Genomic DNA, 22,195 nt, shown 5'->3' on the forward strand with positions numbered 1-22,195 from the left:
GTCTGTAACGCACCAAAGAATCCCCGACAGATGGCCATCCAGCCTCTGCTTAAAGACCTCCAAAGAAGGAGACTCCACTACACTCCGAGGGAGTTTGTTCCACTGTCGAACAGCCCTTACTGTCAGGAAGTTCCTCCTAATGATGAGGTGGAATCTCTTTTCCTGTAGCCTGCATCCATTGTTCCTGGTCCTGTTCTCTGGAGCAGCAGAAAACAAGCTTGCTCCCTCCTCAATGTGACACCCCTTCAAATATTTAAAAAGGACTATCATATCACCTCTTAATCTTCTTTTCTCCAGGCTAAACATCCCCAGCTCCCTAAGTCGTTCCTCATAGGGCATGGTTTCCAGACCCTTCACCATTTTAGTCGCCCTCCTTTGGACACGCTCCAGTTTCTCAATGTCCTGTTTGAATTGTGGTGCCCAGAACTGGACACAATATTCCAGGTGGGGCCTGACCAAAGCAGAATACAGTGGCACTATTACTTCTCTTGATGCCATAGGATCCCCATGTGTGGCTGTACACCCCCCCCTGTCAAAACTCCAAGACTATTTTTTTATTTACATTTTATTTAAATTTTAGTTTAAATTTTATTTTTTATTTATGTCTATTTTTTTCTTTTTCTTTTTTCTTTCACTTTCTTTGTAATTGCTTACACACAGGGAAAAAGTTTACCTCTGATAGGATCATATTTTCTTTTATCTTTACAGAACATGATGGTACAACTTCATGCTATGTAAATATACAAATACTAATTAGAAGTCATTAAGTTTTTATTTGATCTTCTAAACTAAACTGTAATGTAGATTTTCACTTATGTATAATTCAAATAAATATTTTAAATTATTAGTAGCCTATTAGTAAGCAGGACTTATAAGAATATTCTCTAAGCCCTTAGGTTGGACTGATATCTTAATACAATTAATACCAGGAAAGATTCTGGTGCAGATCGTTAAACAGAGAGTCTGTGAATATCTAGAAGGCAATGCCATAATCACAAAAAGTCAACATGGGTTTCAGAGAAACAAGTCATGCCAGACAAATCTGATCTCTTTCTTTGATAAAATTACCAGCTTGGTAGATGAAGGGAATGCTGTGGATATAGTATATCTTGATTTCAGTAAAGCCTTTGACAAGGTTTCCCATGACATTCTTGCAAACAAGCTTGTAAAATGTGGGCTAGACAAAGTAACTGTTACATGGATTTGTAATTGGTTGACCGGCCGAACGTAAAGGGTGCTCAACAATGGCTCTTTTTCAGCCTGGAGAGAAGTGACCAGTGGGGTCCCACAGGGCTCTGTCCTGGCCCCAGTGTTATTCAACATCTTTATCAATGACCTGGATGACAGGATTGGGAGCATACTTATCAAATTTGCAGATGACAGCAAATTAGGAGGAATAGCTAATACTCCAGAGGACAGGATCAACATTCAAAATGATCTGAATAGACTAGAAAGCTGGACCAAAGCTAACAAAATGAAATTCAACACAGAGAAATGTAAGGTACTGTACTTAGGGCAGAAAAATGAAATGCACAAATATAGGATGGGAGACACATGGCTGAATGAAAGTACATGTGAAAGGGATCTAGGAGTCCAAGTAGACCATAAGTTGAACATGAGTCAACAGTGCAATGCGGCAGCTAAAAAGGCCAATGCAATTTTAGGCTGCAACAGTAAAAGTATAGTGTCTAGATCAAGAGAAGTAATAGTACCACTGTATTCTGCTCTGGTCAGGCCCCACCTGGAATATTGTGTCCAGTTCTGGGCGCCACAATTCAAAATGGACATTGAGAAACTGGAGCGTGTCCAGAGGAGGGTGACTAAAATGGTGAAAGGTCTGGAAACCATGCCCTATGAGGAACGACTTAGGGAGCTGGGGATGTTTAGCCTGGAGAAGAGAAGGTTAAGAGGTGATATGATAGCCCTGTTAAAATATTTGAAAGGATGTCATATTGAGGAGGGAGCAAGCTTGTTTTCTGCTGCTCCAGAAAACAGGACCCGGAACAATGGATGCAAGCTACAGGAAAAGGGATTCCACCTCAACATTAGGAAGAACTTCCTGACAGTAAGGGCTGTTCGACAGTGGAATACACTTCCTTGGAGTGTAGTGGAGTCTCCTTCCTTGGAGGTCTTTAAGCAGAGGCTAGATGGCCATCTGCTGGGGATGCTTTGATTTGGATTTCCTGCATGGCAGGGGGTTGGACTGGATGGCCTGTGCGGTCTCTTCCAACTCTATGATTCTACGAATTACAATATTTTATGTTTTAAATTGAAAAGGAAGGGACAATCTGACAGCCATTAACACAAAACTAGGAGGATTACTCTTGGCTGTTCATCGTTGTTGTTGTGTGCCTTTAAGTCGCTTCCAACCGATGGCGACCCTAAGGCAAACCTATCATGGGGGTTTCTTGGCAAGATTTGTTCAGAGGTTTGCCATTTCCCTCCCCTGAGGCTGGGAGCATATGACTTCACCCAGTGAGTTACATGGCCAAGCAGAAATTGGACCCTGGTTTCCAGAGTTGTCGTCCATGCCACGTTAGCTCTCTCTCATATACATTAGGCCAGTTTTAAAAACAAACAAATACACAGCTTATGCTGCTATAGTTATGTTTAAAAGGTGGAGAATACTGCCTTGAGCCAAGGCAAAACAAAATAAGAAAATAATCTATTTGCACATGTTAATAATAATAATAATATTTTTTATTTATAGCCCACTTTTCCAGGGTAGATCAAAGTGGGTTACAATAAGGCAAAAGATATACAAAACAAAATACAAAACATACAATATAAATATCATAAAAACAGCTCATTACGTTTAAAAACACTATAAAGATACAGCAGCATAAAAAAAACCAGAAAAAAACATACTAGCTGAATGAAACCATTGTACAACAGGGGAGAACAGCATGTAGTGTAGTGGAGACAGTTCTTATCTATTAAAATGGCAAGAGCTACAAAGCCCTGTAGATTTTCATGGCCAGTGAAATTAATCAGCAAAAAGTAATGCAATTTATCATAATTGACAGTACAGTACAGCATTTGTGATGCATTTTAAGTGTTCAAAATATGTGACTGAAATCTTTACAGAGGAAAACCACAAACAGATCAAAATGGTATGCCTTCACCAAGCTATTAAACTAATTGCACTGTGCACTAGTTTTCTGTATTGGTAGAATTCAAAGATATAGCTGTGTTAGTCTGTAGAATCAGTATGTAGCGAGATCTTGTAGCACCTCTGGGACTAACTGAAAGAAAGGAGTTGGCAGAATGAGCTTTCCTAGAAGTAGACTGAAGTCTACAAAAGCTCATTCTGCTAACTTCTTTCTTTCAATTAGTCTCAAAGGTGCTACAAGATCTCTCTACATAGTTTTCTGTATGAGGAGCTTAATTTTGTCCTTTGGAGGCTTGCTGGGGGGTGGGAGGGGGGAGGGATGGCTTGTTTCCTGTTTATTTCAATTCAGGAATTGACACTCCAGTTCTAATCAGAAAAACTGGCTGATTTGAAAGGCACTTATTTCCAGAAAACTAGGTTTAGAATTTCAAGCTCCTGATCTGATTAGAAGCTTCAAACAAAGAAGATACTTGCATGGAAGGAATGACCAAACTAGATTTTATAGGTAGAGTTATACTGGACAGCTGTAACTGAAGTAGTAGCAACAGGGATAATTTCAGTCAGATAATCAGGGGTTGCTCTAACTTCCTGATACTTTTCCTTGCAATCACCTTTCCTGACTGTTCAGCTGTTCAGTCTAACCCATTAATGTGAGCTATAAGAAGCCTAAATCTAACTGGCAGTCCTCATAAATACACCTACTGAGTTAATAGGCTTTACCCAAGTGTAACTCATCAACTGATTCAGTGGGTTTTCTCTAGACACAAATAAGAAAACACAAATAAGATGCAGGCAATAAAGTCAAGTCCAATATTTTTTTCTTACCTTGGGATCTCATCTAGACTGTGAGAAAAGAAATCTAGTTAGGAGAAAAATGATTCAAGAGGGTTATAGGGAGAAAGGAGCTGAGGGTTTAACACTCCATTCCAATATCAAATATTTGTGCAAAAATCACTGTATCTTGCCAGTTTACAGCTTTTTAGCACAACTTACACTCTCATTTCTGTCTGCCTCAACATTGTGTAGTTTGGTTCCAAGGTTATAGCCATTTATAGGAAACTTTTTGCTTTCAAATTAAATATTTGGGAGTCCAAACTGGATCTATGACAGTCTGTAATCACAGCTGTTCTACAGTTAGCTTTCTGTGTGAAACAGCTGGTGCCAGATAAGCACTGTGGGCCCTAATCATGATAATGCAGTGGTACAAGAGAATATGACATCTTGTCAACATGAGGAGGAGAGCCAGCCTGGTGTAGCGGTTTGAGTGATGGACTATGACTCTGGAGACCAGGGTTTCAGCCATGAAACATACTGGGTGATCTTGGGCATGTTACATTCTCTCAGCCTCAGAGGAAGAGAAAGGCAAACCTCTATAAACAAATCCTGCCAAGAAAACTCCATTATAGGTTCGCCTTAGAGTCACCCTAAGTTAGAAATGACCTGAAGGCACACAACAACAGCAGCAACAACTGTGGCTGCTGCGAGATTGTGGAACTCCCTTCTGTGGGAGGTCAGGTCAGCATCAGCCCCCTCCCTGCTCTCTTTTCCCAGCTGAAGTCATTCTTACTTAGACGAGCTTTTGGTGTGTAAATGTTACGTATGCAGTGTCTATAACTGGTGAGCTGTTTTTAATGCATTAATTTCTTTAATTTTTTAATGGTTTTAACTGGTAGCTTTTAATATTAGTATTATTTTATTATTTTTTAACTCTTGTAGTTAATGTTTCAGATTATATTCTTTTTAAAATTATTGTAAACTGCCTAGAATCCTATTTTGAGGGAAAGGAAGGATACAAAACCTATTAAAAATAAACTACATTAGGAAAACTGCACATAGTATCATCTACATTTAACATCTTGTCCCAAACATGTTCCTCTTTAGCCATCAGTATCTAACCCGCACCAGGCCTGCACGCACTATCCTGAAATGTAATACAGAAAGCTGTTTTATAGTAGGTCAGATTCTGTCCCTCTTTAGCCCATACAGTGTAATCTGACTGTCAAAGGTTTCAGCTAGAGGTCCTGCTTGTGAAAGAATTGGGACTTTTTGTATGAAGACATTCTAATCCCAAAACAAGAGTGGGAAACCTCTTTCAGTCCAGGGCCCCAATCTCAACTGCAAGGCAGTTCTCATGAGATACATTCATTTGTGGTGAAGCAAGGTGGTGGGACCAAAAATACCAGCACATTTTAGTTTAAGGAGTTTACTGCTCCTAACTAAGTCTTAGGAGAAGTATGCCAATTGAGGGAAAAAACATGTAAAAGTTATGACCCACCACCACCACTAATAGTGTCACGGACAGGGTAATATGGGTTACCATTAAACAATGGTGCCATGGAAAAGAGAGCGCAACTGGAATTGCAAGAAGGGTAGATTCAACCCCTGCCCCTGAGGTTTCTTACTCCAGAACTAAGCCATAATACATGCCTATGATGTCTTCCTGGCACAGCATCCATCTTGATATTATTTTATATTTTGTAACTGCTTGCTGAATTACTTTGTTCCCTAACCCCCCATCCCAGCGTATTTATACATATTGAATACTGCCCTGTATTGCATATACCTGACATTCAAAAGCATAATAAATTACCCCAACATACATGCTTAAATTTAGATTTTAAATAATATATTTAGATTTATAATTTCAAGAGATTTGTCTCTCCTCCAGGAAGAATGCTTTAAACTTGAGTCCTTAAATGAAAATTACCGTATTTTCCAGCATTTAAGACGACTGGGCGTATAAGACAACCCACAACTTTTCTAGCTAAAATATAGAGTTTGGGATATATTCACCGTATAAGACTACCCCTCTTCCAACGCACACCAAATAAAAATAAAAAAACCATCAGATTTGATTTCAATATGGTAATTTTAATTCAAATGCTTATGACATACAGGTACTTAGCAGGAAACTTTGTTGTATACAAAGCCTGCTTGGACTGGTCAGCTCTCCCTGCCTGCCCAGCCTTCCCTGTCTCCAAGACTATCAGAGCAGTAGCTGCTTTCATACGATCGCCGCATACGGTGGGGATGTGCCCGCGGCCATTTTTGAGCTCCCCCCACCATATGCAGCGACCACAGATTCTCCAGTCTGCCTTATAAGATGACACCCGGCGTATAAGACGACCCCCGACTTTTGAGAAGATTTTCCTGGGTTAATAAGTAGTCTTATACGCCAGAAAATATAGTAATTCCATCATTTCTAGAGCCTGTGGTTCAAAGGGGTAAAGATGTTAATAAGATTTTAAGTTCAATTGTGAGGAGTTTTGCACCCCAGTCATACTTCTTATTCTTCATTCTGAGAATTTGAATCTGGGAAGGGTACTGCAGAGCAGAAGGTAATTTTCAAAGAACTGGTATGTCAGGTTTAATACTCAGTGAACAAAACACCTCATCTGCATAGTACTGGCAACAACAGTTTTCATTTACACAAGGCTACTCAAGTGAGCAAAATTATGCATGTCTAAGAGTTTTGAGCCCACGGAAAGAATAGATAAGGAGCATAAACAATGTTTCCATGGTGCAATTTGTAGTGGACTTAAGCAATAACAAATAATACATGAAAGGCTTTGTAGCTTCCAACTCTTACCACATGTTTACTGTCACTTTTCAGTTATCTACAAGAAATCTAGAAAAGCTATGCAATGCCTAGTTGCCAATAGCTACGTATTATTGAAGCTTTGATAAATTGTATCAGCAGAATCTGTATAGGAATACCATCAACAGAGGAAGTGTGGCCCTGTTGGTGCTCTTGGACCTCTCAGCAGCCTTTGATGCCATAGACCATGGTATCCTTCTGGAATGCCCTTTGAACAAATCTTGCCAAGAGTATTCTGTGATAGTTTCACTTTAAGGTTGCCATAAGTTGGAAATGACTTGAAGGCACACTACAACATGCCCAAACTTTCCTTTGATGCTGAAAGAGGCAACAACAAAAAGAAAGATGGAAACCCCACACTGTAGCACTCCCCTCCCTACTCTTGCCTGGGTCTTCATTGGCATAACCGGAATTTCCTGTTGTGCTTCCCCTGGTAGTCCTGTGCCAAGCAGCCATGAGTTCTTGTATAGAGTATTTACATGGTTTTTGAACTGTATAGCGAAAGTGCAATGGAAGTTATACTTTATGAGGATGCCCTTAATTCCTATATTATATGCAGGCAAATATTTTCACACAGCTGGCAACAACACTCAGGCTGTGGGCACAACTGAAAAACATAGCTGTTATTAAATAATAATAATAACAACAACAATAAGAGCACAGACAGCTCAGATCTCAGTTTCCCCACTAGATTCCATGGGACAAAGTAAATGGACAAAACATCTTCAGTACCTTTGGCAATACCACCACCCCCCTTTTACCCAAACAGTCATAATTATAAGAAATAAACTTTCCTGATAATATTTAGCATTTATGTTGCAATTTTTTTATAACCTCAGGATTTTGACTAAGAAAAGTCAGTATTGTTATCCTCATTTTGTTGACCATATAGACTGTATGCTTGCCTAAAGACAGAGATTTGAACTGGGGTGTCTCCTAACTTGACAAGTCTCTCCTAACTTGACATTCCTGCATTTAATCAGCTATGTCCAGTCTTCCTGCATAAAAACCCTATAAGCTTTTCCAGCATTCCACCATGGCATTAGTTAATTAATTAATCAGTACGCTGATGACACCCAAATAGTCTTCTCTCTGTCTCCGACTGATGCAGTGACTAGGGATGGCATCTCTCCGCTCAATGCCTGTCTGGAGCAGTGTTGCCAACAAGCCTGGAAGATAATTCCCGAAAAGGTTTGTCCAAAACACGCTGAATCCCCCCACATCACACGGAATATTCAGTCACAATTCCCGGAAAATTCCCATAATGTTAAAATGGCGGATGTTTTGCAAATAAACGTAAACATAATTGAATAAAAATAATTGTAACTTATTTCAACTCTCAAAATCACCATTGAACCAAACAAAGAATCTTTCAGTCCTTTTAAGATATTTATTTTGACATGAAGGGGGTTCAGGAAGCTTTGTGCCAAATAGAAATGTGTTCGGCTGCAACCACACTGCAGAAATAAATCCAGTTTGACACCCTTTTAATTGCCATGGCTCAATGCTAGGGAATCCTGGGAATTCTAGTTTTCGGAGACATTTAACCTTCTCTCTCAGCAAACTCTGGTGTGACAACAAACTACAGTTCCCAGGATTTCATAGCACTGGGCCATGGCAGTAAAAACAGTATGGAATTGGATTGTCTCTGGAGTCTGGAGTGAAGATGCAGCCTGAGTTGGGTCCAAGACACACTGCAGAAATAAACCAGTTTGAGACTGCTTTAACTGCCCTGGCTCAGTGCTAGGGAATCCTGGGAAGTGTAGTTTTGTGAGACATTTAACCTTCTCTTTCAGCAAACTCTGGTGTGACAACAAATTACAGTTCCCAGGATTTAATAGCACTGGGCCATGGCAATTAAAACGTGAGTGAAGATGCAGCCTGAGTTGGGTCCAAGACACACTGCAGAAATAATCCAGTTCAAGACTGCTTTAACTGCCCTGGCTCAGTGCTAGAGAACCCTGGGAATTGTAGTTTTGTGAGAAAGAGCTCTGGTGCCACAATGAACTACAATTCCCATGCATCTGAGGAAATACGCTTAAGTCTAGGAAAGCTCATGCTGCCAACTTTTCTTTCAGTGAGACTCAAAGGTGCTACAAGATCTCTCTATCATCATCACCATTATTATCATTATTAAATCCAAATGCAGCTGAAGAACTGGGCTTAAATTGGCAACACTGATATCCTGTAGACTCATTCTCTGGGGCTGTGGTATGGAAGTGTGCAGGCAATTCCTTTGTTCAATCAGGGAATCCTGGGAATTGTAGTTTGTTGTGACATGTTGAGACACTGCTTTTACCGGCAGCCAGGGCTCCATGCATGAAATTCTGGGCTTGGTGGTTTGTTGTGCCCAGAATCCCATCATCGCAGGGAGCCTTGCAGTTAGAAGCAGTGCCAAACTGGATTATTTCTGCAGTATGGATGGCAATGGAAAAGAGAACGAAAAAGAGAGCCACAAAACAAAATTCTGGGAAGACAGGGCAGGGATGCCAACTTACCAGGTGCTCTGCCCATGCTCAGAGGCATATTTAATCACTAACACACACACACACACACAGGGACATCACATTCACATCACACAACCCAAATGGTCCTCACAGTACAACAACAACCCTGAGAGGTAGGCTTGGGGCACTCTGCCCAAGCTCAGGAATTCAGAAATTCAAATGTCACTCTCAGGCACACACAGAAGTCCACAACATCAAGCCATGATACCTTTGTCAACTATTGCCTTTGTGTGCCTTAAAACTTATTTCTTACTTGGAAATCCAAGGCAATTGGGAAGCCAGCGAAGATCCCTCACTCCCTGCCTCTCTCTAGCACTGCAGCCACTTTGCTTTGCCCCTGGAGCCTGAGAATGCCTGAGGGAGGGGGGGGGCAATCACTGTCCTCTCTCTGATTGGCTGAACTGTTAGTGTGAATGTGATTCCTCCAAACAGTTGGGGTTGGTTGGGCTTGCTCCGTCCTGGCTCTCAGAGGGAGTCATTAGAGAGAGAGAGAGAGAGAGAGAGAGTTTTTTCTCCAGCCCCCTTGGCTGAAAACTGTTACACTCCAAAGGGTTGGTTGCTCTGCAGCAGTCTGGAGCTGAAATGGGCCAAAGTCGCGGAAAAGGCACTGAAATAGAGCCAGGCGCGAAAATCACACGAAAAGCTTTGAAAAGTCACCGTTTTCGTGTGAAAGTCGCAAAATTGGCAACACTGGTCTGGAGTCGGTAATGGGCTGGATGAGGGAAAATAGACTCAACCTGAATCCAGAGAAAACGGAAGTACTTGTGATAGGCTCCCCCAGTCCCGGGAAGGAAATTTGTCCACCCGTCCTGAACGGAGTCACGCTCCCCGTGAAGGACACAGTTCGCAGTCTGGGGGTGCTTCTGGACTCGTCGCTTCACCTGACTCCTCAGGTGGATGCGACAGTTAGAAGTGCCTGTTATCAGCTTTGGCTGATACGCCAGCTGCGACCCTTCCTGGGTCGGGGGGGACCTTGAAACAGTGGTATATGCACTGGTAACCTCTCGACTTGATTTCTGTAATGCGCTCTACATGGGGCAACCCTTGTACCAAACTCGGAAGCTACAGTTGGTTCAGAATATGGCAGCAAGACTGGTCACTGGCAGCTCCAGGGCCAGCCACATAACACCTATATTGAAAGATCTGCATTGGCTGCCAATCCGCTTCCGGGCGCAATACAAAGTGTTGGTCGTTACCTATAAAGCCCTAAATGGCTTGGGCCCAGAGTACTTGGAGGACCGCCTCTCCCCATATAATCCGCCCCGCACTCTCAGGTCGGGTGGGAGACAACTTTTGAGAGTTCCTAAGGTGAAATATACAGCGTCTGCCCATAGGGCTTTTTCTGTTTTGGCCCCGCGGATTTGGAATTCTCTCCCTGATGAGCTCCGCTCAGCCCCGTCCCTCGATTCTTTTAAGAAAAATCTCAAGACTTACCTCTTCTGCCAAGCTTTCCCCCACATGTCCTAATCACTATTTTTCTCCTGTGTATTGTGTGTATTGTATTGATTGAATTGTCTGATTGTTTTTTTAACTGGTTTTAATGATTGAATGATGCATTTTAATTGATGTATTGTACTGTTTAATATGGGGGACTTTTGCTAATGTAACTTGTATTTTATTATTCTGTAACCCGCTGTGATCGAAGGAACGGCAGTATATAAATAAAGACTCATTCATTCATTCATTCATTCATGGCATTAATTTCACACCACATACAAGCATTTTGATATAAATGATGTTTTTGGCTGAACAAGTTACCCATGTTTATGTGCAGAGGTCATCACGCTGAAGATTAAGGCTTAAATACAGTCATTAGTTCTAATTAGAGTAGATCCACTACATCTGTTCAGTTTACCCAAACACTGATTCAGCAATTAATTAAGTAATCAATTTGGGATGAACTACTGGATTTATGCCTCCATCAGGGCTAGTCTCTCAGGTGTTTGTAGTCTATAATTCCCATGATATCTCACCACTGGTTTATGGTAAGTAGGGCTGATGGGAGTTGCAGTTCAACTACAGCTGGACTGAGAGCCAAAATTTGCCAGTCCCATTTAGTCAGTTTGCTCCACACCATTGCATTCCACCAAGCAGTTCAAGAGACATTCAAAACAGAAGCTTTGTGCTAGGTCACTGTTGCTATTTCTTAAAATAATTGTTTGTATGAACATTATTTACAAAAGATTTTCACCTTACGCTTTTGCATTAAGAATGTCAGAATGACATCCTACAGGGTGAATGTAAAGTGAGTAGATCTATTTAAAAGCACAGATCTACCTTATCATCATCTGTAGTTTTTAGCCCTAAGGCTGTCCAGCTATCAGGAAAAGTCTGTCTTAGCTCTTTTGTCTCTTTGGAGTTTATCAAACAGGAGGAATTTCTCTTAAATTTCAATGAAAAGAAAGTGGGGCCAGAACGCATTCACTTAAAGTCTCTAGTTTCGCGCAATTATGTGAATACGCATTGCATTTGAACTGGCTCCCCATTGCCTGAAAATAGCATGCCATTGCCCAAATTTGCATGTGACAGTCTATCACGCAATAACATGAAACCCCATGATTGTGCTCGGAATGATTTCTCATTGCCCGAATTTGTGTGTAGTGGGTTATCACGCAATAACATTAAACCCCATGATTGCATTCAGATTGCCATTGGATTATATGTCCAATTCCCCTTGTCTGATAAACTTTCTCTCCCTGCAAATGTGGAAAGGTATATATTCTAAGAGAGCCAGCATGGTGTAGTTATTTCCACACTGCAGATGTGGAAAGGTATATATTCTAAGAGAGCCAGCATGGTGTAGTTGTTTGAGTGTAGACTGGGACACTGGGAGAGCAGGGTTCAAATCCTCGCTAGGACATGGAAACCCACTGGGTGACCATGGGCAAGTCACACACTCTCAGCTTCAGATGAAGGCAAGGGTAAATTCCCTCTGAAAAATTCCATCAAGAAAATCCTGCGATAGGATCACCTTAGGGTCTTCATAAGTCAGACGTTACGTGAAGGCACACAAAACCAAATGTATTCTAAATAAACATGTTATTGTCTATGGATATCTGACTTAAAACTACAGGAGGGCCTCATACAGACAGGCCAAAATATAGTCACTTCGGGTCACTTTGGTGTGCTGTTTAAATGATGCATGTGTACTAAGAGTCTGGAAGCCGCACCAAAGCCTAAGGACTAGAGAGCAGCTTTGGCACAGCTTCCGGACTGTTAGTACACCTGCATCATTTAAACAGCATACTTCCAAAGTGACCTGAAGCAGCTTTATTTTGGCCGGTCTGTATGGGGCCGAGATGTGGTAGAATGTGACTTTTACAGTGGCCTGCTTCATTGTTGCTGCAAAACAGCTCTTCAGAAATGCTCACTTGCTGTTCAAGTACCTTAAAGATGATTTGCCTAGAATGATAGTTTTTAAAATAAATAAATAACAGAATCATAGATTCCTATTATTTTGAATTTACAGAATACTGTAGTATTTTGTGCATATAATTCCCTCAAACATGTTAAACTCAAGTAATCATAATAAAATATAAATTGGTTATGTCCTCACTATTTAATCTTTTCTGTTAATTCAACAAAGGCATAGTCTTGTAATTCTTTCTGTTCTGGTTATTCTCTGGCATTCTGTCACATATTGCTTTCTTAGGAGTACTGTAACACAGATCCAAAATATACTGCAGAAATAATCCAGTTTGAGACCACTTTAGCTGTCCTGGCTTAGTGCTAAGGAATCATGGGAACTGTAGGTTAGTGTAAAATCACCAGAACTCTCTCACAGAGAAGGCTCAATGTCTCACAAAACTACAGTTCCCAGAATTCCCTATCATTGAGCTAGGGCAGTTAAAGCGGTCTCAAATTGGATTATTTCAGCAGTGTGTTTTGGAAGAAAAACCTTTCTATTCATGCAGACTTTTAATATGTAACTGCACCATGGAGGCTTCTTACTGAGGTGTTAGCTTTTGTATTTTTTAAACTTAGTATGTTTTTAATAATTTTATATTTTAAAACTGTTGTATTAATATGGTGTTTTTAATTTTGTTTTCAATTGTTTTCCTTTTTAAAATACCTCTTGCGAGCCGCCTTGGGACCAATTTAGGTGAAATGGAGCATATAAATAAAATAGATAGATGTAGCAGCTATCAACGGAAAGGTCCTGGGTTCACATGACACCTCACTCTTCATACTTAGTAAGCCTTCATGATCTGACCTGCAATATGAAAAAAAAACTGGTGTTGACCTCTATGTACGGTTATTTTATGGCTTACTGCAAGACACTAAACATTTCAAACACAGACACTTGTAAAGATGCTGCTGATCTACATTATAATGTTTTGGTATGGCCTCTTGGAGGATGCAAAACTTTACAAACACTCCAAGTCTTATAACTGTGAAATGTGCTACGTATCAGTGAACCAGAGAGTCATCTACTCAAGCAGTAAACTTTCCTCAGCTCAACTATTGCCCTAAAACAAGCCAATCCCAAATTCACAGATCTAACCTATCCCACAAATGTTTAAGTCTATAAGGGGACAGTTCTATTTACGTCTCAGCTGTGCCAATCGAGAAAAAGTTAGATTAAGCCAATGAGTAGGAAAGCAGAACCATAAAATACAAAATCAATTCTGCTTTCCTCCCAAACCTAAACCCTCTAAACCCCCAAGGAACGCATTTACTTCCTTTTTCCTAATTACTGTATTTTCCATGTGCCTGAACACCCATTTTCACTTCTTAAGTTTACGTCAGCAGAGGAGGGGGGAGAGGAGATTATCATTTACAGGTTGTCTCTCCCTTATCTGGAATTCCAAAAATATTCCAGAAAACAAAAGCTTTTTTTTAATGGGTGGCTGAGTCAGTGACATCTTTGCATTCGGATGGTTCACTGTACACAAACTTTGTTTCATGCACAAAATTATTTAAAATCTTGTATAAAACTAAATTCAGGCTATGTGTATAAATGAAACCTATGTGTATAAATGAAATGAATTCTGTGTTTAGATTCTGATCCCATCTCCAAGATATCTCATTATGTTTGTTGCTTTGTGCCTTCAAGTCATTTCCAACTTATGGTGACCCTAAGGCAACCCTATTGTGGGGTTTCCTTGGCTTGTTTTTTCAGAGGAGGTTTGCCATTGCCATCCCCTGAAGCTGAGAGAGTGTGACTTGCCCAAGGTCGCCCAGTGGGTACAACATTCATACCACTACACAACACTGGTTCCTATTTCATTATATGTGACCTTGTGTTTCTATGTGTATATATGTATATACATATACAGTCATCCCTCCATATTTGCGGCTTTGATATTTGCGGATTTGATTATTCACAGATTTCATTAATATGTTCTCTCTAGGACTGTCTAGGTCCTCCAGTGCAACTCTGTGGTCAACCTTAACTAAAAGTTGCACTGAAAAACCATTTGTAGCTACATCAGTGCCATTCTATGGTCAGTGTATGTTGGAAATTGACCACAGACTTGCTCTGGAGGACCTAGAGATTCCTAGAGAGGTGTCCTCTCAGGTAAAAACTGTTTTTGTTATTTGCGGTGTTTCCATATTCACGGGGGTCTTGTTCCCCTAACCTTAGCAAATATGGACAACTGTATGCATATATATGTGTGTGTGTGTGTGTAGCCAGTATAGTATAGTGGTTTGAGCACTGGATTAGGATGCTGGAGAACTGGGTGATTTTGGGCAAGTCACACCCTCTCGGCCTCAGAGACACACCCTCTGATGAAACCTGTCAAAAAAACCCCATAATAGGGTTGCCTTAGAGCAGTGGTTCCCAACCTTCCTAATGCCGTGATCCTTTAATACAGTTCCTCATGTTGTGGTGACCCAAACCCATGAAATTATTTTTGTTGCTACTTCATAACTGTAATTAAATAGGTATTTTCCAATGGTCTTAGGCGACCCCCATGAAAGAGTCATTCGACCCCCAAAGGGGTCCTGACCCACAGGTTGGGAACCACTGCCTTAGAGTCACCATAAATCAATAATACTACTAATAATAACAACAACCAAAAATAAAAAATGACTTGGAGGCACACAACAATGACACACACACACACACACACACACACACACACAATCATGGGGGGGGATTTTGGTAAACCTGTATTTGTTTATATATCTCATTATGTAGTAGAGACAAGTATTCCAAAAATAAAACCCCAAACACCTCCCAAGCATTTCTGATGAGGGAGACAACTTGGATTTTAGGCTTCTCCAAACATTAGGATGCTTGTTGTTGTTGTTCTTGGCAAGTTTCTTCAGAGGGTGCCATTGCCACCCTCTGAGGCTGAGAGAGTGTGACTTGCCCAAGGTCACCCAGTGGATTCCCACGGCCTAGCCAGCATTCGAACCCTGCTCTCCAGAGTCATAGTCCAGTGTTCAAACCACTACGCCAGGCTGGCTGTCCTCGCCATAATTTTCTTGAAAGGCTTCTTCCATAATAGAGTTCCAGAGTCCCACCGGCCGCCAAAAAAAAAAAACCCCTACCAAGGCCTTTTCAACTAGGCCACTTTGGGCTCTCCCTCACCCGCCATTTTACCCCCATGGCCCTGGGCAAGGCCTCAACATGCCCATGTTTGTATTTGTGTAAATCTCCTCAGACCAGGCCGCTCCTTTTCCTTTCAGCCTCTGACCTGCTGCTAAGGCCTCTGCAGGGCCAAAGAGGCCAGGCCCATGCCTTGTTGTGAAGTAAACTAGGCCAAAGCCTCTCCTCCTCCCTCCCTCCATGATGGCAAATCTTCCACCAGAAGGGATACTGTAGAACAGTCTCTGCAACCGTGAAGGGGGAATATTATGGGAAAGTCTCTATGCCTCTCCTTGTTATTGAGGGACAATGAGCCCCCCCTCCATTTCTAGGCCTCCTTTTGGAGAGAGATGGACCTCGGGGAGACAGTTGTTTCCCTGACCAAACCCTCTCTTTTTCAGAATAGGTCCCTGAAGGTTTACACAGGCTTGCATTTACAGGTGAAGCATTTACAACAGGATGGGAAAAAGAAAAGAAAGGCCCCCACCACACAATATTTAGGTTGTTTCCTAAAAAGTATTTTCGGGTGGTGGGTTCGAAAAACACCATAAAAATGTCACACTCCACATACTCCTTTCACAAAATTTATCCACACATGCCCTTCACAAATTTTATTCACACATATCTTTCACATTTTTTATCCACACCTTTCACCAATTATATCCACACACTCTTTTCACCGATTTTATCAACACATTCCTTTCACAAATTCAAATTCACCCAATTTTATTAATATATCACCAATTCAGTTGTTACTCCACTTTGATTTTAAGAGTGGGCACTGGTGCTCCAGCACAATTTCTTTTAGTTCTTTTCAATGGTTTGTGTGTGTGTATTTGTGTTTCATATCAAATAAAGTGTTTTGAAAGGCTATTAGAAAAGTTTTTTACAGTTTCTTACTCTTCGCAGGATAATTCTTTGTAGGACCAATTCATTCAGTCATTTATTACAACTTGGAAATGCCAAAGGAGATTGCGAAAGAAACTGTACATGGTGGAGCAAACCTGAGGACATTTTTGATTTAGAAAACCCAGTTCCTGTAAAATTAGCATGCATTTAAAGAGTTTTTATGGCTTCTCAGGTTGTATTGTTGTCACTGTAAAACAAAAGAGGTAACCAGGGCAATCATGGAAGTACAGTGTAAGGTCTATAGATTTTAACAATGTGCTCACTCCCAGGTAAAACAGCCTGAGGCCTTTTGAATAAACAGTGTATAATCCCATTGTTTTGTTGTTGTTCCTCAAGGATGCCCTGAACAGGAGTGAATGGGAAAATATCCCACTCTACTTGCAGTCCTCAGGTCAATTCAGTAGGATTTACTCCTGAGTAGACATGCTTGAATCCTCATTTACACAGTGCTTTGCTAAATATTATAGGTCCATGCCCTTGTGGTCTTCACAGTTTATAAAGACAATGGTGTGGAGCCAGGAAAGGAAGCCTATTAGGCAACATAGTTGCCATTTGAAACCTTTTAAAATACATATATGGACAGAGAAACAGACCTCTACACTAAACCCATCCATTGATCTCAAGGGTCTCTGCCTAACTCCAGCCTATATACAATTTGTATATTGTATATAATTTGCATTGTATATTCTATATAGGCTGGACTAAGAAGCATAAATTTGCATTTACAGTTGGCGCTTCTTATCCACAGATTCCCCCCCTCCAAGGATTCAAGCATCCACGGTTTGAAAATATTTTTCAAATATATAAATTCCAAAAAAGCATACCTTGATTTTGCCATTTTATATAAAGGACACCATTGTATTTAATGGGACTTGAGCATCCACTGATTTTATTATCCATGGGCGGGGGGGGGGGGGTCCTGCAACCAAACTCTAGCGAATGCCAAGGGCCCACTGTATATCAGTGTTTTTAACTTTTCTTTTGTAATATCCTACATTATGCAGTGCCTGGTCCTCCTTTGTGGTTATGATATCAGATCACCCCACCTTGATCTTAAGGGTCTCTGTGATCCTACTATCTCTCTCTCTCTGGCTTTGCTTCGCGAACGAAGATTCAGGAAGGACTCATCCCGCGCTTTGTACAAGCACGTTGGTGACTAAAAAGGCCAATTAGAGATAAACAGGTCTGGTTGCAGAAAGCACAGCAGAAAGTTTCCTTGGGTGATGTTTCCAGGTTGTGGTTCTTTCTGTGTTGTCGTTTCTCTTCGAGGCTCGTTCGGCGTGAGCTTTCGAAGGAGGCTGCAGCGTCATGGATAGTGCGTCTCCATGCCTCCAAACTGTATATTGTAACATTCATAAAATACCATAGGTCTGTGCCCATGAAGTCTTTACAACTGCCATTTTAAACCCCTTTTAACGTGTATATATATATATATATATGGACAGAGAAACACACCTCTAAACTCAACCCACCCATTGATTTCAAGGGTCTCTTTGCGCCTAACTCCAGCCCATATACAATTTGTATATTTTATATAATTTCCATTGCATATTGTATATAGGCTGGACTAAAAAGCATGAATGTGCATTTATATGAGTGTTTTTAGTTTTTATTTTGTAATGTCCTACATTTTGCAGTGCCTGGTCCTCCTTTGTGGTTATGATATCTGGTTACCTTGCCTTGATCTTAAGGGTCTCTTTGGTCCTACTATACACAACATACATGGAATTATTGGAATATAATGTAGCCCACCTCAATCCATAGGGAGAGGCGGGATAAAAATGCTTATTTATTTATTTGTACAAACTGTATATTGCAACATTTGCAAAATACCATAGGTCAGTGCTCATGAGGTCTTTACAGTTTAAAATAGACAACGGGGTGGAGGAAGGGATGGCTGAGTTGCCATTTTAAATGCCTTTTAACATATATATGGACAGGGAAACATACCTCTACATTCGACCCATATTATATTGTATATTATATTGTATATAGTAGAAGCAAAGAGACCCTTAAGATCAAGGCAGGGTCACCAGATGTCATATCCACAAAGGAGGACCAGTTGCTGCAAAATGTAGGACGTGACCAAATAAAACCCAAAAACACTCATATAAACTCAAAACCCATGCTTCTTAGTCATGCTCAAAATGGGAAGACGTTTTGGGAAATCCCTCTTGGGCAGAAGGTTGAAATGCAGGGCATGTCCTGGAAAAGGAGGACTCCTGGTCACCCTTGTGGGCTGAGTTCAGCAATGTGTTTTGTGTGTCCATTTTGTGTTCCTCCTGGGGAAAAAGAGGGTATACAAACACTTAAAAGGCAAACCCAAACAAACCAACTCGGTTGAATGGATTAGTCTCCCCACACCCAAAATGGCACCCCACCCCTTGCTCTATTGTTTGTCCCCATCTTTTTCCAATGGATTGCCCCTGGGTATATTCTCAGGGAAAGCATCCCACCCTCTTTTTCTCCCTCTGCTCTGGATCTTTCACTGGGAATGGAAAATGTGTTCCTTCAAAATCTTGCTTTTCCTACCTCCCCCCTTTTATCTCCCTGCCTTATTTAGTGTCAGGAGGAGGACACAAGGCAAAAGAATCAGGTGTGTTTGTGTGTGTGCGTGTGTTTTCTCAGCAGCTCATGCAACCAGCCTCAAAAACTCCCAATATCCCTGCTTCCTCCTCCTCCCCCAAGAATCCCTCCTCCTCCTTCTCTCTTTTCTCATTCAAACGCTGCAACTCAAGTTGTGTGTCAGTTTTATCTCTCCTCCTCCTCCTCCTCCTCCACCACCAAGCACCACCACTAGGCAGAGAAGAATCACCAGCAGCAGGTAAAGAAACCCATTTCTTTTATTGTTATTATCATTGTTATATTTACACCCTCTCCTTTGTTTTGTTTTTATTTGGAAAGCCTCTTAAGGCTATATTTCTCTGCCTCCCCCCATTTTTTTTCCTTTCCACCAAAGGCCAGCCTCTCCCCCTTTTTGCAAAAGAGGGAAGGAGGCAGATGAGGAAGACGAAGATTATAGCTTCTTTGCTTCCTCCTAAAACTTCTTTGCTGTGAGTGTGATTTCTGCTTGGCCTCTCCTCCTTCCAGCTTCTTTCTCTCTCCCCCCATTCCTGAAGATGTTTGCTAAACTACCATTATCTAGCTATATATCTATCTATAGGTATTTGTTTTCCAATATTATTAGTGTCTGTCTTAAAGAGGGAGGGAAAGGAAGGGAAAAAAGGAGGACCATTTTATTATTTTTTAAATGTGAGTCATGCATTTTCCTGGAAGCAAGGTTGTGTAAATGTTTTTGGCTCAAGGTTGTTGTTTTTGGGGGGTTTTAAGGAGGAGGGGGGGTCAGAAATGATAATGAAAACTTTATTGATCCGTTTTGTCAGTTTCGTTTAGAATGCTGCTTATAAGTGGAATTGAATTGTGGGACCATTGTAATGTTGTTGTTTTTTAAAAAGAGGCTCTATTTATATATAAAGACTTTATTTTTTAAAAAAAACTGGGAGGAGAAACTCTATTTTTTTAAAGCAAGTAAATAAATAAAAAACCCAAGCTACCCACTTGGCTCTGGGAAACAACAATAGACTTAGCCAGAAGAGGAAAATCCATATTCATAAAGAGTAGGAGTGTGATTTCACTTCCGTGTCCAGATGTCTCACCTATATATATATATATATATATATATGGAGATACTGTATATTAATTCTGGTCTAATAGGGTTGTTTTTCAAGTTTTTGTTTATTGGAGTTGGAGGAAGACTGTCTCGCCCAAAGGAGAGTCTCAACATGCAATCCCAGGAACCCCCCCCCCCTTTTCTCTCTCTGTTTCCCCTCCTTCCCCATGTTGTGTGTTTGTGTGTGTGAATCCCCTTGTGAGTCCCTGGATTGAAGTGTAAGAAGAGTTTTTGAAGTCGTGGGCAGCAAATGTCTAAGCTGGGCTTCATGGGTGCCACAAAATAACCATTCTCTGTTGTGTTGTGTGTCTCTCTCCCCTAAATTGTCCTTTCCAAAATGACCTTGAGAGCTTTAAAATACCACTTCTCTTCCTAGTAGTAGTAGGTGGGAAAGGGAGGGGAGGAGGAGAAGAAAGACTCTTTAAGCAGAGAGTAGAAAGCAGAAGTAGGAACTTCAGACAGCAGCTGAAGTGAAATCTTTTACAGAAGAATGTGAAAAGGGAAGTTTCTGTATGTGAAGGAACAGAAGGAAATAACATACTTAAAAAAAAATGTGAGAAGGGCTGGGTTGGGAAGCTCATGCCATTCTTCATAATGGTATCAGGCCTTGAAAGCTTGCCTGATATAGGAGCAGGGAGGCAGAGAAATGAAATGCCTAAGTACAATTGAATGCCAGCCATTGACTTGGTCTTCACTGTATTGGTGTGTAGAGACTGGTTTTTGTGTGTGTGTCTGCAAAGGTATCTGAGCACTGTCCTTATAACAATGGCTTTCCAAATGTTTCCTGCCATGTTTTATTGCACTTCAGGGGATCTTCTGTAGATTTGAGGTGTGAAACCCCTCTCGTGTGTGTGTGTGTGTGTGTGTGTGTGTGTGTGTGTGTGTGTGTATATATATATATATATGAGATAACTGGGCTTCTGATGAGATGTTTTCTTGGAGTAGAGGAAAAAACTCAACTAGGTTAAACTGCTTTCTTTGGAAGTGGGGGAGGGAGAATGGGTGGAGTTTGATTCCTTCTCCCCCCCCCCCCTTACTTACTGGTTTTATGTGAATTGATGACTCAGTATTTAAGATCTGCAATAGGAATGGGAGCTTGGGATGGGTCATCAGTTCCTTGTTCTTAATATGAAGAACTATATCATTCACTGGAGAACTCTGAAATGTTATAAAACCTCACTGGGGGGGAGTAGGGGTGTGAAACTAGGAAGGAGAATTCCCTGAGCATTCTTCAAATGATGGGGACTCTTGGAGGCTTTATTTCAAGTTGGGATCATGCATAACAAATGGATGCAATTGAGAGGATTTTATAGTAGGCTGTTGATCTGACTTAACATGTTATGCTACTTTTGCAAAACTCCAGTTGTTGTTGATTTGAACTGAGCTGTGGTAATGCCTGCCTGTGATTTCCAGATTTTTTCATTCAAAGGGAGAATAGTGTTGGGTTTTTGTGTGTGTGTGTGTGGAATTTTTAATGTGCTCATATTGGTATTTAAGAACAGTAGATCTGATTTTTTTTGGAATAAGGTTGATTCAATTATGTCTTCATCGCTTTGGAGCTGGTTGAATGACTTGACATGAGATTAGGTGCAACAAAAGAGAAGGCAGGGGAACAACAGCTGCCTTCCAGTTCTGAGGCACTATTGCTCTTAGCAGGAAGGCATTTTATCTTTTAGTGCTGTGTTGTCAGGTTTAAACGTTAAATATTTATATTCCTGTGAAAGGTTGTTAGACTACACTTGTGTAAAAGAAGGGGGGGGGGGGAAGGAAAAACATAAGAAACCCCACCCCAGATATTAAGAGCCTTTCAAAAACATGATAGCCTATACATTTCTTTTTAAAGATCTGATGTTAAAATACT

General features: G+C 40.9%; 1 protein-coding gene across 3 annotated transcripts in view; it reads left to right on the forward strand.

Annotated features, from left to right (window-relative positions):
• ZNF217 (zinc finger protein 217) overlaps nucleotides 1-22,195 on the forward strand; it is an 87,346-nt gene that overhangs the window by 21,770 nt on the left and 43,381 nt on the right. For 2 of the 3 annotated variants that reach the window (XM_089513805.1, XM_089513803.1), the window contains exon 1: nucleotides 19,422-19,488. The exons of the other annotated variant lie outside the window; for it this stretch is intronic. The gene's annotated coding sequence lies outside the window, so the exon portion shown is untranslated. Of the gene's footprint in view, nucleotides 1-19,421; nucleotides 19,489-22,195 lie in introns of those variants that run through there. 3 annotated transcript variants of the gene reach the window in all.

Source organism: Sceloporus occidentalis, unplaced genomic scaffold (genome assembly GCF_023333645.1).
Source record: "Sceloporus occidentalis isolate IW3139 unplaced genomic scaffold, rSceOcc1.0.p SCAF_3, whole genome shotgun sequence".
Lineage (NCBI taxonomy): Eukaryota > Metazoa > Chordata > Lepidosauria > Squamata > Phrynosomatidae > Sceloporus > Sceloporus occidentalis.